General features: G+C 44.4%; 1 protein-coding gene across 1 annotated transcript in view; it reads right to left on the bottom strand.

Annotated features, from left to right (window-relative positions):
• Positions 1-15511, bottom strand: part of rhocb (ras homolog family member Cb) — a 30887-nt gene extending 15376 nt beyond the window's left edge. Inside the window, exon 1 of the mRNA XM_018742074.2 lies at positions 15408-15511. The gene's annotated coding sequence lies outside the window, so the exon portion shown is untranslated. The remainder of the gene's footprint in view (positions 1-15407) is intronic.
• Between the last annotated feature and the right edge of the window lie 1173 nt (positions 15512-16684).

Below are 16684 nucleotides of genomic sequence, written 5' to 3'. Positions count from 1 at the left end.
TGGTGTGCTGCTCAGACGATCTGCAGTTCTAAACATAGTTCCTTGAAGCCTTTTACGTTAAGCAGATTAGTCAAACATTTCAAGTTCCCAAATCCTCAACCAAGTACACAGCAAGGTTAATGAATGGCAAATGAAAGAATATCACATAATCAAAATCAACTAAGTACTTGAAGAAAACATTATACATAATTAAATCTGTGCCAAATTTTCAGTTAAAGAATGTTGGAAAAAAAGTAGAAATGTGAAAATCACTGTAAGCAGTCACTGGGATTATTTATGTCAACTTCTGGGAGCAAAACAAAGATGCTTCTCTTCAATCCCCAGAGAAGCAACTGGAGCAAGAGAATGGTAGTATTTGGGACGTAAAAAAATGCAATAAGAAGTCCTTTGCGGTATGGACCTTAGGATATTTTGGGACCTGGACCTTACGCAGCTGAGCCTCCCTGTCGGGAGAGTTAAAGCTGCAAGTGAAGCATAAAGCAGGGATGAGGAGACTCTGGGAGTCTAACTTAAGAACCTTTCATCATGAGCATTTCTCCACCTTCTGTACATGGGAAGATGTGGTGGCAGTTCCTTCTACACACTGCCTCCTTTCACATTGAGTCAATTAAAAATCATCTGATCATGCTGACAGCTGCAAAAAAAAAAAAACAACAAAGTAAAAATATCACAAATAAAAATAATTACGGCTGGTCAAGGAAAAAAAAAAAAAAAAAAAAGTCAGTAGTGAAATTCATCTTAAAATCCACAACAAATCCTTGAAGGCGTGTAGAAATGGTTCATATTTTAGAATTCAGCTCAGGTGCTCAGGCCATACTCTTTGCAATTTATTAAGTACAGTGTTAAGAAAAACAGATTAGCAAATATCAGGAAAATGATAAAAGGATGCACAAATCACTGTTACATTTTCCTTTAAAAACCTGCTGTTCCTGTCAGTCCTGATACCACCACACGGTTTTCCTGACACTTTAAGGCAAACATTTCATTACATTTATTCACTTAGCAGACACTTTTCTCCAAAGCTACTTACAATGGATACTATGTAGTATTACCAGCCCACATCCCTTATTCACCGCAGTGACTTTCACTGCTAGATACACTACTTATGATGGGTCACTCATCCATATATCACTGAAACACACTCTCTCTATGGCACTCACACACTATGGGGGAACCCAGACAGCATGTCTTTGGACTATGGGAGGAAACCCACACAGACACTGGGAGCATATACAAACTGCACACAGACTGAGCGGGGATCGAACCCATGTTCTCTTGCACCACCCAGGTGCTGTGAGACTTTAATGTTGGGAATGTTTAATGTTTAAAGTTGGAAAACAAAAATCCAAAGAAAGTGGAACCAATGACTGACACCAGACAGCAATTTGGGGAAGTGAAGAGAGAACATTCACATTCAAATATAAACAGCTACCAGAACAAGCAGTAAAAAGCACCGTCTTCTACTGGGCAGGTGAGGGAAAGGCCTTTCATCTGATCTACGTTAAGAGAAACCCAAAGAGGCGCTGAACTTGGTACAGTCCAGCAGCCTTGGGTGCTCACACCCCCAGTCTATAGGAGACTAACGCAGATGGACGAGCGAGCAAACTCATGTACTTCTGGTTTCTCAAACAGGACACACGCCTTCATCACTGCATCTGTACCTGTACTGTGCAGTGACAATGATGAAAGATGTTCATCTTAATACCTAGATCAAAAGGAAGCTCAATTACAGCAAACATTGACAGAAACAACATGTATTGTGCCAAGATTAATATTTCTGTCATCCTGTTGCACTCATTTTGTTGCCAACATGCTGTTTAAAGTGACTTTTTAAATGTTTTAATTTTTGCCGTCTCAGTGCCAGTTCCACCATTCAGTCCATTAGCAATGACATCATTTCCTGTAATACGACCTCAGATGTGTATATACAGTGTCATTGCTTGCACTATACAGTATACAGGTATGCTAAGGAAGGCCTCCCGCCAGGACACATCCACCACGTGCATGCTCTTCTACATCTTTGCTCTACATTAATAAAAAACATGCCGATGCTGGCGCCACGCTCCAAACGTGGGACGACTCTTGATAACGATGACTATTTACAGACAGATCGGCAGCAATAAGAGCTTTATCATACTTGCTGCATCGTCCTCATTTAACCTCAGCATTTAAATGTCATTAAACCACATTGTGCCGTGTATATTGTAGCAAAGTCTACGCAACAAGCTCGAACCTTCAAAAGGCTGCTAGTCGCGTTGGAGGATTAAAACGGATGACAATACGCTTCTGGATATTAGCTAGCTGGCTGGCTGGCAAAAGCATCATCTTCTGAGAGTTATGTGGGGAGCAACATGTCCTTTTTCACCACTCAGAAGATCCTACAGTACTGGAGCACAATTCAGTATGCGTAAGGGTAGGAGGAGAATTTTCCAGCTTCCACGTCCCATGTTCCAGCTACATAGACACAGCAATATGTGTCTATGTAGCTGGAACATGGGACATGGAAGCAAAAAAAAGTAGTGTATTCACTCAGTATAAACAGACACCATGCAAACACAGAAGCCACAAGCTTTGAGAGCTCAGTACACACAGGCACCATGATAAAATACATATTTAAAAATTACATCCAAGAACTGCATTAGAGAGGTGGAAATTACTTCCACTGAGGTGTGACCATACTGATGGTGTCAAGTGCATGGGGGGGGGGGGGGGGACCCTGATTCTCAACACTGCCTTTCACATCACCTCTGCAACCTCATTTAGGCAAACACCTCAACTCAACAGTTCTTACGGTCCCAACGGTGAATAAGACATAAGCACAAGACTGATGTGTGGGTGGCACTGCAGCCACCAGACCAGAAGACATGTTCATGGTCGCTGTGAACACGACTCACTCTCACACACACACTCTCACACACAGCATTTCACGGAGCTGAGCTGCGGGATGAGGCACCGAGACTGGAGTGAGTGCACCACGGGAAGCCAAGAGGACTTGAGCCAAACCAGAGCTCAGCATTTATTCATGCTCTTTGGTGCTCCACGGAAGAGGTACATGTTACATTTTAGCAGAGCCGTCAAATGTTACACCTTTGGAACATATGGGAAAGACAAACAAATAAATGTCATGGTTTAAAATATGTGTCAATTGTAATTAAAGTAGTTACTGTGCATTGACAGAAAGGATGTGTGAAAAGCTTCCTTTCCGATCATTTTTCGAAGGCTCCAAAAGAAGGAAGAAATCAGCCAAAATGTAACACGTAGGGGCTGTTTTGCTTTATGTTTAACAAATTTGGGCACTTTCTAGTGACAAAAAGGATTTCCAAACAAAATGCAGTTAGTAATATCACATGACTTCTTTATTATTATGGCAGCCATGATTTAACATTTTACCTTAATTTATTATCCACCTGTGTGTTTGATAGGTGTCAGAACGATTCTATCAGTCTGAGTGTGGAAAATTTAAGCTACCTAATTCTGCGGAGTCAAAGAAGCGCTAATGCTGAGCCCTGCTTACCAAAACCATTCTCTAAGCTATCCTTAAATGGTAATATCAATATTAACTCAACTGAATAGCTATTTATTATTATTATCAGCATCATCATCCTGCAACTATTTCCCAGCACTGGAAGCATGTACACTTTATATTTGACCAGGGTCCAGAAACTGCACAGGAGCAGGACTTAAATCATGCCACGTCCTCTCTGAAAATTCATAAACACAAGATTACATCTTAAAAATGACACATGTGATGAGCGGAAGTCTCTTTGAGGATGCCAGACTGCCAAACCCCAGTGCGGCCATCCCTCAGTGAGCTGTGATAGGTGTGCTCATCCTCATGCTTACGGGACACAGGTTGCATTCTGGGCTGCCAGCGTTCCCAAAGGCCAGCTGTCCACTGGAATGACAGGAAGGCTGCAAACCACTGGCCTCACATCTGACATCTGTGCTCCAACCCGGGAAAGTGGTGTCAATAGATTAGTCCATGTTCCTGGTCTCCATGCTGTTGGAGGTGCTTGGGTGACATCGCACGCCGTACAAATAATCGGTAATCTCAGAGTAAACGATACTTTGAAGTGCACACATGGACACAACTGCAGCACCGTAGAATGTGGACGCACCTCATCACAGCCTGAAGAAAAATAGTTGCCACTGCCTTAAGAAAGAAAAAAAAAAAAAAAGCTGCACAAGTTCTGACTTTCACAATGCAAAAAAGGCAGCAGCAGTAATGAGAGCAGAGATTTCCTCTTTGTAGGGCGCTGGTTCCACGGAGCTTATTTTGGCCTCAAGCACCAAGGACACATGTCACATGTGTTAGCAGCTGGGACCTAAATTCTCCATAAAGTGTGGACCCTTTTGGAATAATTAAATACATTTAAACCATAAAAAAAGCTGCTTGCTGCTTATCCCACTCAGACAACCACCCTCACTGCAAGGAGACCTTTCCACTTTCCGGTCCCACAAGTGAACACACTGTTGTGGAGTTGGAAACAATTTTGGGGTTACTGGAGTCAGTAAAAATGTACTGACTGTGACTAAATGTATTGTATATGCCGGCGTATAAGTCAACCCCAAAAAATTAGGTGTAATACAGGTTTATGCCTATATTCGCTGGATAAGTCGAACCCCAAAATAACGTGCAACTTTTGGGCAGTGCTGTAGAGTTGGAAGTAATTATTGGGTTACCAGAGTCTGAGGTTTTGTGTACCGACTCCACAGCCCTGGGAACGTCTTCTGCGAAGCTGGATTACACTGTTCAACAGCGAACTCCGGTAAAACAGAGTAAGCAGATGACTAATTTTTAATTCTACTTTATCTCTTCATTGCTCTACCAAAGCATTCATGAAGACGGCAACTCTCCTTTTGTATGTTAGCTGTCCTACCATAACCTGCACCTGTCCAACGATGGAACATAAGGCAAGATATACAAAATCCCTGTAAACTGTAATCATGGACTCATTTGTAAGTGTGCATCCCACAAAGAATTTCTAAACATTTTCTCTTAATGTGCCGAGCACTAGTCTGTCGCTCAGGTATCACAACTCTAGCCATCTATGAACGTTAACGTCATGGATCGTCCGACAAAAACCAGCAAACATCTTACCCACAACAAGGTAAAGGTGTGAGCATGGCCGGAGCCCTTGGTGCCCGGTGATGCCAAAAGTTGCCGCCAATGGCCTGCAGCCCATCACGTGCTCATATGACTAGACTGCTCCACTGCACACACTTGTGGGGACTAGGAGGGACCACCCAACCCTCATAACGTACGAGAATGCAGCTAATGCTGACATTCTCCCAACTGCGCGTCACTACATCCACTATCAAGTCCCTGGAAATAAACCAATCAAGTTGCCGAGACGTAATTTCCCGTCCATTACGGGACTTGGCAGGAATCCATTCGCTAAAAACAAGAATGCTCTGTGACAAAACGGGTATCGCGGGGGTTCCCACGACACTCAGAGCATCGCGTTACGCTGGGGCTGCCGCATTCGCACTTCCCAGCATCAGAAAGAGAAAAATGTCTCAATGTGCTTCTGCTACACATCCTATGTCTTTTTCCAAGAAACATTATTAGAACATACTGAAACCACATACACTTAGTGTTGGGCCTTTAGTTATGGATATGACTGGAATAAGACTTCTGAGTGATGAGTTATAAGCACTTTGAGGAGCACACTTAACTGAACAAATCTTGAAAATATTTCCATAATAAATATATGGGGAGGAGGGGCATACTGTCAATATTCTAACAAGAGGATAAAAGCAACTGTGAAGCACAAGACAAACAGGCTACTACTATATGTACTTGCTCAATCTGTTCTACATGCCTCTGACCTCAGTGATACAAGTACAAACATGTACAATTGTACTAATCACAGTAAATACATAAATAATGAACCCAACATTGATTCTCCCAGTAAATCCAAAATTGCAAACACCCTTTATACAGAATCAATCCAAACGTTCAGTTTACCCCGAAATTTAATAGTACATTCATCCAGATTTTGACCCTCGGCTCTGGGTTTGGCCAAGGTTCCAAAGTGTATGCATATGCTCCCTGTGTATGCAAGAGTCTCCTCCAGATGCTCTGGTTTCCTCCCACGGTCCAAAGAGTGAACTGTTGACTAAACTGCCCATCGCTTATGTGCCTCTGTGCCACCTATACGCAACATTGGTGCCAATATTTGTACTTTTCAAAACGGTGTTTATCCTGTGTAGTGGTAAGAAAGCAGGTCGCAGTCCAACAAGGGGCAGGGAGAGTTACCGCTGACGTAACCATAGTGTAAACATGGTTAGGAACATACAGCAGGAAGAGAACGTGGTGCAGGGCTCCATGGTCTCGGTCTATGCTCTACTTAAAACCCTTTACATTTTGATTGGCTGCAAATCTACTGGAACATAAGAACCATCCATTAAATAAATTATGCAAGTGTCCCATAAAGCAGCTTTATGAACCTGGAATACTGCTCCAACAGCTGTATTAAAACAACGTGTTTAGAGTTCATTATACACACACACACACACACACACACACACACACACACACACACACCTCAGTATCACATTTCACCATGGTTACATGCCCATTTTACTGTACGGCTATTTCTATAGCAACCTGTTAGGCACAAAAAAAAAAGGGGAGAAAAAAAAAAAAAAAAAAAAAAAAAAAAAAAACTCTTGTAATATCCCAGAATCACCCTGAAGAGTGCGATACGCGAGCGTCGTTCTTTACACAAATGTACTTAGAATAATCCACTTCCTGAGGAGCACAGCAGCTCCTGCCAGAGAGCACGAGACAGTGCTTTGGGGGGGTTGTGCTCTAGCAGCCGTTTTACACACAAACGGATCCAGAACACACGTACAGCAAACAATACGGGAGATGTGAGTTTTCCCTCATCTCAAGGCTTTCCTGCAATAAATGGGGGGGGGGGGATGACAGAATGTCTCTAGTCACATACAGGGTCAAAATGAAAAGTGCAGGTTTTTCAGGTTTTCATATCTGAGTCCAATGTGGTGAAACAATCTCCCTCTCTCATTCAGGACTGCTGAATCCCTCAACATTCAAGAAGGGTCTCAAAAACAATTTCATGAGTCAAGTGCAACATTATTTCACAACATCCATAAAAATTGTCGCTTTCGTCACCGTAACATCACTCCTTCCTGTACGTAGTAGCAAGAATCACAGAATTATTGTCTTTAGCTCCTCTGCTTTCAAAAGCATACTGTACTTTATGGCTAAGAGACCAAGATTCCCCCACATAAAAAGAATCTGACAACTTCAGATCTCATCCTTGATAACCTGCTCACTTATTACTCATGTTGCTTAGCCAATAAAATACTTTTACCCAGAAATTTACTCTACCTGGAGCACCTCAAGGGGACTGCTAGCTTTAAACTAAGAGTTACAAAAACTCCATCTTTAACAGAGAACATAAACCCTGTTTTCAGGCATTTACTCACACTTCTGTCTACAGAGAAACTATTAAGGCCCATGTATGGATGGGGGGTATGAGGGGAAAGTGCCATTTAGATCATTAACTAGTGAACATTTCATGATTAAAATTTAGGAGTGCGGAAAACTGTGACATGCAGTAAGCACCCAAACAAACCGCTTCAAAAGTCGGAGAACTCTCACATGGGGTAACTTTGGGGAACTGGGGCCATGGAAGTGCTGGAAAGGGGAACAAAGACGGGCCAAGAACATCAAGTTTAATGTGAACCAGTCCAGCTTGTCAACATCTCCCACAGAAGAATTCCTGAATGACATCCAAAGTGCTTCACTGATGAGCTTGTGTTTTCCCATGGCCCTCTGGGAACTCCATTCTCAGGTTTTCAGTCCAGGTTTGGTGGGGCGCTCAATTCTCATGCTTCTACTGGCCTACCAAGGTGATAATACGATCATAACAACAAATAAAGTAAGCAACTGCACTATCGTCATGCTCATCAAAACTGCCTGACACTACACACACCTTTTAAATGGTATACTTCAGCTTTCACAATGCTTAATGACCATCCTCTTCTGTAGAAGGAGGCATTATCACCGAGGTCCAGATATAGATCCCATCCCAGCCTTTTTCACTACCCTGTCAAAGAATAAGAAAGTCTTTGGACCAACCAGTCACATAGGCAGATCTACAGCAGGGTCTGGACATTTCTAACCATCATCATCATCATCATCACCACCACCACCACCACCACCTCCTCCTCAAAACCCAACATGGAAACCCTACCTGTTCACTTCTACAGCTAAATCTTCGCTAACACAAACAAGTGTACACCAAGGAGGTCCCTTTGGTGACGTCAACCAAAAATATACACCATCTGCTAGCTCCAGCGGTGTTTTGCTCAGAAGTGGAACATCTGTATTTCTCCTTCAAATCACGAACTCCGAAGCAAACTGTGTGATATGAAGGTGCGGCTAGGGCTGCTGAAAATGAACTTCATAGGCATCTGTCGAACCCCAGTACTGATGCTGCGCCTTTGGCCAATGTAGGGCATAGCCGCTGAGGATCGCACACTGCTTAATGCCGCCTTCTCCTACCCTAAGCGGCAGCATCGGGGACACTGAAATCAAACTCATATTTAAGTAGCCCAAGCTCTTGCCGGGTTTCCGCTCAGACAGTGATGCCCCACAGCAGAGTTTTCAGACGAGAGAAAACCACAATCTTAAACGTACAGAAATGGAACACTTTGATTAATATTCCATGGCTTCAGATAAATAAATGAACAAACAAGTGATGCTGAGTTTCTCTGGAGGAGAACAGCTGAAGCAGCTGGTCACACTTGTGGCGTCTCGCTTGGTACCTCACGCCTTGTTGTGGAAAGCTTGGTGGGTTGCAGCTGCAAGAGGGCCAACACCTCTCCATCAACGGGTTTAAGCGGAGACAGACTGTATCTATGCTTGAGACCAGCTGATACTCCAGAGATCCTCCATGGATGTTCCAGAGGTCCTCCGTACATCTTCCCAAGATGCTCCAGAGATCCACCATGAATATAACAAAGGACCTTATTGCCTCAAAGTAGTATGGTTGTGGAACATGCTTATTCCAAGGGTCATAATGCAAGGACACATAAGTGCCGTCAAGTCAAAATCGACTCGCAATGGTTTCCAAGGTAACGGAAAGTTCAGAAATGGTTCATCATTAGCTTCTCCTTCACATCTTTTAACCATAAGAGGAAACTGAACTTCTCCACAAACTCCACAGACCAAGGTGGGATCAAACTGTGTCGAGCTGCACAGCCCAGAGGGGTGAGGCACCAGTGGTGCCCTGCTGCATTTCAAGCACACCATATCTAATAAGAAATACTGCATATTTACATTTATTCATTTAGGTGACTTTTTTATCCAAAGTGACTTACAATGTTAAGCTACCTACAATTATTTACTCATTTATACAGGTGGGTAATTTTAGTGGAATAATTCAAGGTAAGTACCTTACTCAAGGGCACTACAGCTGGAGGTGCGACACAAACCTGCAACCTTTGCATCCAAAGGCAGCAGCTGTAACCACGACACAACCAGCTATCGCATAGCGGATTAGACACTTCGCACTCAGCCCGGAGGGTGTTGTGCATACCAGCACACAACTAACAACCCCTCCACCAATTAGAGTAAAAAGTACCATTTTATGAAACCTAATGAAGCTGAAGAACGTTGATTAGATTCAAAGCACAAACTGCAGATTATAAAAAAATTGAAACACTATAATTAACAGGAGTGAGTGAGTAAGTGTTAATTGAATAATTAAACAATGGTTGGGGCAAAAAACGCAGCCCTTGCCACAACGTTTGTGAGAAACCTGAAAATAAACTTCCCTGAAGGAATATACGCCAGACTGGGGGGCTGAGGAGCACAGTCGCTCTTAGGGCTCTGCGGAGCACATCGGCCCACTTTGAGGGGTGGCCTAATTCCTGCAGTTGGGTCACATTGTCCACGTTTTGCTGTGTCCCTCTCACTCCACCTGCGTACAGGGCTACTGGACCTTCTTACTCCAAATTGGGCTGCAGCTGCGCAACACGTCCACATCACCAGAAGCCAATTGCTCAGTTGTATAAATGGGAAAATTACTGCAAATGCGTTTTAATGTGGGAATTCTGCTTGGACAAAAAGAAAAACTCAATATTGTCGAACCAGTAACGCACTGGTGGGATAGGCTCCGGTTCACTGCCACCCACCTCAGGACAAGCGCTTATTGAAACCGGATGGATGGTTGGATGTGAATAGTATAGTAACGAATCACATTACTGAGGAGTGTCACGTTTCAGCGGCAACAGATGTTCACTGTAAATAGTTGTAGATATGGGGAATTGTGGGAAAAACGTTAAACAGTTGTCCAACCGCTGTTGCGGTAGACAGGGATTATAAGGGCTAAGTGCCTGTTGGACAGTGTGAGAAGGTTAAGGAACACTAAGGATGGGGAGGCTGGCTTGCAGAGTACGTCCTTGAGGAAAAGGAGTCCTTTATTTCCATTGATACCCACCAATACTTCTTGCTGTGTGCCGCTGTTCCAGTAAATGTTCATAATGAAACCTGACCATGCGTCCTTCTTGGGCCAAGCACCGTATGCTACAATATATTGCTCTATCAATTTTACATTTACATTACATTTATTTATTTAGCAGACGCTTTCTCCAAAGTGACTTCCAAAGAACTCTACATGGTGTCATCAGCCCACACACCTTATTCACCAAGGTGACTTACACTGCTAGATACACTACTTACACTCGGTCACTCATCCATACATCAGCGGAAAACACACTCTCTGTCACTCACACACTATGGGTGAACCTGAGCAGCATGTCTTTGGACTACGGGAAGAAACCCACACAGACAAGGGGAGCATATGCAAACTCCACACAGAGCAGGGATTGAACCAACATCCTCTCGCACCACCCAGGCGCTACGAAACAGCACTGCTACTCACTGTGCTGCCCGATTATCTGAATTGAATTTTAACCAATGCTACCTACTATTGTATGGGGAGGGGGGGGGGGTGCAGCAGGTTTGGCCTGCGCCTGCTCTCTGGTGGGTCTGGGGTTCAAGTCCTGCTTGGGGTGCCTTGTGGCAGACTGACATCTCGTCCAGGGTATGTCACCTTCCCCTCCAGCTCTATGCCCTGTGTTGCTGGGCTAGACTCCGGCTCACCGCGACCCTGCTCAGGACAAGCAGCTTCAGTCACTGTCTGTGTGTGTACCTACTATTTTTCCCCATTGATACAACTATGAGTTTAAGTGGAGCAGTAAAGGTTCAACCCCCCTCCATGGGTCATAAGCTAGCAGTCTACAAGTTTAAAGCACCTGTTCATCAACATTATTCAGTATTGTGTGCCCTCGCCTTACCAACATGACAATTAAATGTCGTTCATAAATTGATTTGTTGCAACTCATTTACTTTTACCACTAAGCTGCAATTAATAACAGCTGAATAGAGTCATCTGTCCTCCATTTAACAGGTTAGGGTCCAGAATAACTTCTGACAAAGTCATAATGAATTTTTTCTTCTTTTTTATAGAAAAAAAAGGACAGGACACACTCTTGCACATAATTACATTGCAGTATAACATTTTTAATGTTTTTCAAACTACAGTAAACTTGTACGTCAAAATGTCATCTCTGTAACCTCACTTGAAAATTAGTAACATGAGGAACGTGTTTATCAGGTAACTTGAAAACTGGTTGTACAACATGTGGAAAAGATGAATTCTAGCAGCCCAAATTACTTTTTCTAATCATTTGTTCTCGGAGCCTGTGTGAACACATACCACACAGCAGCGACTCTGTACAGAGCTTAATTTCTAAATACAAAATGAATCTACGTGACCAAAAAATTAAACTCGGCTCAGAAGAAGCGTGGAATTCAGCAGCCCCACATTTCAAGGCAAGCAGAGCTGTCCAAGTTCAAGACGTACCGAATCACATGCTAAATGCATAGCTGTGTGCAGAGCATCAGCAAGACATTAATCTGAGCTTTGCGTCAAACTGCAAACATAAAGACAAGCTTAGTCCCTAACCCAAGGCTCAGCAGGGAAATTAAATGCATACAAAGGAACTGCTAAAAAAAAAAAAAAAAAAAATACAGGGCTTGTCGAGAATGCTTTGAGGCTCTGCTAAAAATAATAAATAAAGGCAGACAAAATAAATGAAGGGCCTCAACACAGATGCCACGGACTTTGGGCGACATTAGTCACCTTCGGTGATTTATGTGCCGTGGCCACCTCCCCTATAGAACACAACAGATGGCTCGGCCCTGGAGGCAAAGCCGCCTTCTGAGGCCTGCCACTACCGTTGACGGCCTGCAATGTGGGAGCCATCATAATAAATAAAGCTGTTATTACGCTCCGGCATCAGTGGTGCACACACACTGCAGGGAGGTGCCGCCCACTGCCCCATGGGTATTCTCTCCAGGTGTCTTCATTCAAGCGCCCAACTGAAAGGGACCAAGAGAATGCATGCACCAGGGCAAACAAACACTCACCTTACCCTAGTAAAGCATGCCCATAAAGGTTTGCCCATAATGCACTAGGGTATATACTGCCAGATTTACATTTTTTTCCCCACTAGTTGACACTTTTCTCCAAAGTGACTTACAGCATTAAGCTACGTATAATTATTTACTCACTTCTACAGTTAGATCACTTTTACTAGAGCAGTTCAGGGTAAATACCTTGCTCAAGGGTACTACAGCAAGAGCTGGGAGTTACACCTGCAACCTCTGAGTGCAAACGCAGCAGCTCTATTAACTACAGTACCTGCTGCTGCTCACATATAGCCGAGCAGACAAAGTGATACAGCTCATCAAATATTTAAAATCACCCTCAGCCTGAATATGCAGAGGGTTTTTAAAAAAAAAAAAAATAAAAAAAATAAAAAAAAAAACCAACAACAACAACTAGTACAGATTTGTACTATTGGTGACTGTCTCCATTCTGGAGTGATCTTAAAATTGCTGAGCAAATGAGTACAGGACACATGGGCAAAACCTCCAGCCATCTATGTCCATCACTGGCTGTACTCTTAAGTCTTTCACAAAACCCGACACGTATGTTATTAAAACATCTTGGGTATAACTTGCATTTTTAGTATTACCTGTAAACAGCTGATATGCATATTTAAATTGTTTTCATTAAAAATTCGGCAATTAAGTCTCAATATCCGAACGGCATGTGGCTGTGTAAAAGACGTGGAGTACGAAGCCATTCGGACAAGCCCTCGCACCCTCTTGTGCGAGCACATTTCTCTTGATGTACGCACACTTTTTGAACACCGGGTCGAAGTAAGATTAATTTTGTGGTCAGCACCTGCACATAAACACTACCAAAAGTTCTGGAGCATCAAGTGCTGGTTAGATTTCCACCACCCTCAGCATCCCTCATGGAAATGGCAGAAATGACAGCTATTTTAATGGGAAACAAATGCACCTTATATAAATATCAACTTTTTTTCTTTCCTCTTGGTGTTTTACTCATTTGGTCCAGCCCTGTTGTCGCTATAGAAACCATATCTTCCTCGAGAGCGTTCTTACGGCCTTTGTAAGATGTAACGACTTCGTGGAGTGGTGTGCGATACAATGCAGTGCTGCTCACACTGGCCTCAATACCCTTCATACCCTCCAGGAGGGAGTCAGTAGCGCCGACACCCAGGATCGGTCAGCTAGTCGAATCGGCCCACATTCGGCAATGACAGCAACATGTAAATCATCTCGCTGCTCCATGAAATACAGGTCTGTGGAGGTGCTGCACTTTTTCATCTCGTCAGTCACGTGCAGCTAAGAGATTCTCCAAATGCATCCATGAATACATATCCCATAAACAAAAGATTTAAAGTTTTAAAAAAAAATCCAGCTGCTGTTATATAATAATTTAGTATAAATGCCAATTTCCAAAGTGTTGGGAAAATTAGCAAAAACCAAACAATATTGTAAAAACTGTAACTGAATAAACAATTTACTTTAAAAAAAATTCAACATGAAACACTGTAAAAATCAGGTTTTGTAAGGAAGTGTCCTCACCCTGTGCCATGATCCAATATAGAATCATGACTATTGGTAGTTTTTCTACTGAGAGGCCAAACAACTGGAAGAATTAAAACCAAAACTGTTATAAAATAGCACATTAATGCACCTAAAATGCAAATATTAAGAGCATCCAACTCCTAAAACATGTTAAATAAAACATTCAAATTACATCTTTTTTTAAATCTGATATACGATTACAATGGTCCGTAAAGTTAACCATAACCGCCCCCTCCCCCATTGCTCTACTCATATGAGTCATGAAATCTCAAGGGCCCAGACCCCCCCCACACACACCTATGATGGACTACATCCAGGATAGGCTCCGCACCCACTGCACTGGACAGACAGAGTTACTGAAAGATCAAGGCTGAAAAGGAACTGGCATGAAACTGCAAAAAAAATGTAAGCGCGCGCGCGCACGCACGCACACACAGGACACTTGACACTCAGCTGTCTAGCGGCACAGTGTAAGAAAGCAGTAAGACACGGGAACGCGCGGAGGGCGCGGCACCGCCAATAGCGCCAGTGATTCCCTGCGGCTTTTCACGGGATCGCGCAACGCAGTTGACAGAGCGACGCCCAGAGCGCGCAAGACAAACACACACAGAGTAAATATAGCAATACACAACTTAATAGGAACGCAGCGATAAACATGTCGCGTTAAAACTGAGTCGCCATTTAAATAAAAAGAAGTTTTTACGCATTTCCAAGAAGAAGCAGCAAGAGTGAATTTCGGGGGAAACACGTCGAACGTGGTTAAGGGACTGGCTGTTAAAGTATAACTTTAAGCGTTTCCTGTGGGGAAAAGTTTAGGTGGTGTGTGTACACTGATGTCCTGCATTGTTACATCACGGGCGAGAGCGCGCTCTGCGGGAGGCTCTTGTCACTCTCCCGTCTTTCACACACAGAGAACAGTTCGACTGACATTTCACATATTTCAATAAGGCGCTCCGACACACCCCACGTGTTGAGAACTCGCTCCGTTTTGAGCATGTTACATGGTTGTTTCGACATCTCCTGATCAACAAAGTGCAAACCGAGAGCGCGCGAACAGGCGCGCCCCCGCTGCTCATCAGGGCGAACTGCGAGAACAGGTGTCCCCGGAGCGCGGGCGCGCAGCGCAACTTCAGTTCAGGGGACTCTTCACGCGACACGTACCGCCCACGACCCCCCAGCGGCACATTCGCTCTGGGCTCCTGGCTTTCAGTACAAATCACTGTACCACTCGAAGCCCACAGTCAGTGTCCGCTGTCAAAAGTGCCGGCGGCGCGTGCGCAAGCCCCCACCTACTTTTCCCACGAAGCCAACGTGTGCCGGCAACGATTGAGTTCAAAACGCTGGAATTGGCAGTAAAACAATTAAATAAAGTGGAGAGTGCGTTTTGTCGTGGCCTTACCTCTGACCGAAAAGTCGCTCGCTCCCCACGAACAGTGTATATGCGCGTTTCTCGCGCTCTACCGGCCCTCGCTGCAGTGTGTTTCCAGCGAGCGGAGTCAAGCGCTAAAGCTCCGCCCACATATGCTCGCCCCCGTTCCCCATTGGCCAGGGTGGAGGCGCAGCCGTTGGAATCTCTCAAACCGCGCCCCTTTTCCCCAGTTAAAATATAATGACATCATCGTAGAGCGGGGGATTCTGGGAGACATGGGAATCGGAGAGAGGAGGAGGAGGAGGAGGAGGAGGAGGAGGAGGAGGGGCGGGGGGCGTGGGAGAGATGTGGGCTTGGAGATGCGGGCTAGGAGATGCGGGCGGGGACGAACGTCTGGAGGCGCGTGCACCTCTGCGCTACCTTTCCGCCGAAGTTGGAACTGCTGCGTGCGCGATGAAGGTGTCGGGAGCAACACATTCGTTGCTGAACATGGCTGGCGGTTAATGAGTGACCCTTATTCCTAGTGGTTAATGAACAGATTCACTGCAGTCACTGAAGTTCAACAGGTGCCGCAGTGTAGCGGAGAAACGAAGAAATGCGTACGTGGCACGCGCTCCTCTGAACGTCCTTCTGTCAAACTGTCAGCGTGAGCGCGTGGCGTCTCGGCCACTCGTTCGCAGCGCTCCCCCCAGTACAGTAACAGTTGTCCTTCATTCTGACACTTTTCGCTGAAGCGCCTTAGTCAGTCACACATGCACCACGATTCAGATTCAGGGTTAGAACTTCGATCAGGTACACTGCAACGGGAGCTGGGATTTGAATCTGGGCCGTCCGGGTGGCGGGTGACACCTCTGACCACCACGCCCCCTGGTGCCCCCCTCCCTCCCCGAGACCCTTCAGCGCTGTCGATAATATGGTTTCGGCTTCCGGGTACAGTTACGCTCCTGTCTCCATGGTTACCAGGGAACGCTGCCACAAACTGCACCAGTGCCTGTTTACCTGGTTGCCAAACTCACTTCGGCACGTAAACTTGATAATGTCAGTCAAGGTAGATTGCCATATTTATTATTAATGTTTATTGCTGTTAATGCTTATTAAATAGTCCATTTTACTGTATGAGTTCAGAGTTAGTAACAAACCAGGGTTCATCTTCACTGGTCATCTTCACAGCCCAAACCACTGCTCCACCTGTTGGCTGTGTAGCAAACTGCACAAAAAAGCTGTAGGCGTTATTCGTTTCCTCCGTTTATTGACCAGGTGGAGTGTGAGCAGGGTAAAAGCTGGTAGCGTAGTGGTTACAGTTACTG

Source organism: Scleropages formosus, chromosome 25 (genome assembly GCF_900964775.1).
Source record: "Scleropages formosus chromosome 25, fSclFor1.1, whole genome shotgun sequence".
In the NCBI taxonomy this organism is placed as follows: Eukaryota; Metazoa; Chordata; class Actinopteri; order Osteoglossiformes; family Osteoglossidae; genus Scleropages; species Scleropages formosus.
The sequence above is the reverse complement of the archived record's forward strand: the minus strand, read 5'-3'. Positions and strand labels throughout refer to the sequence as shown.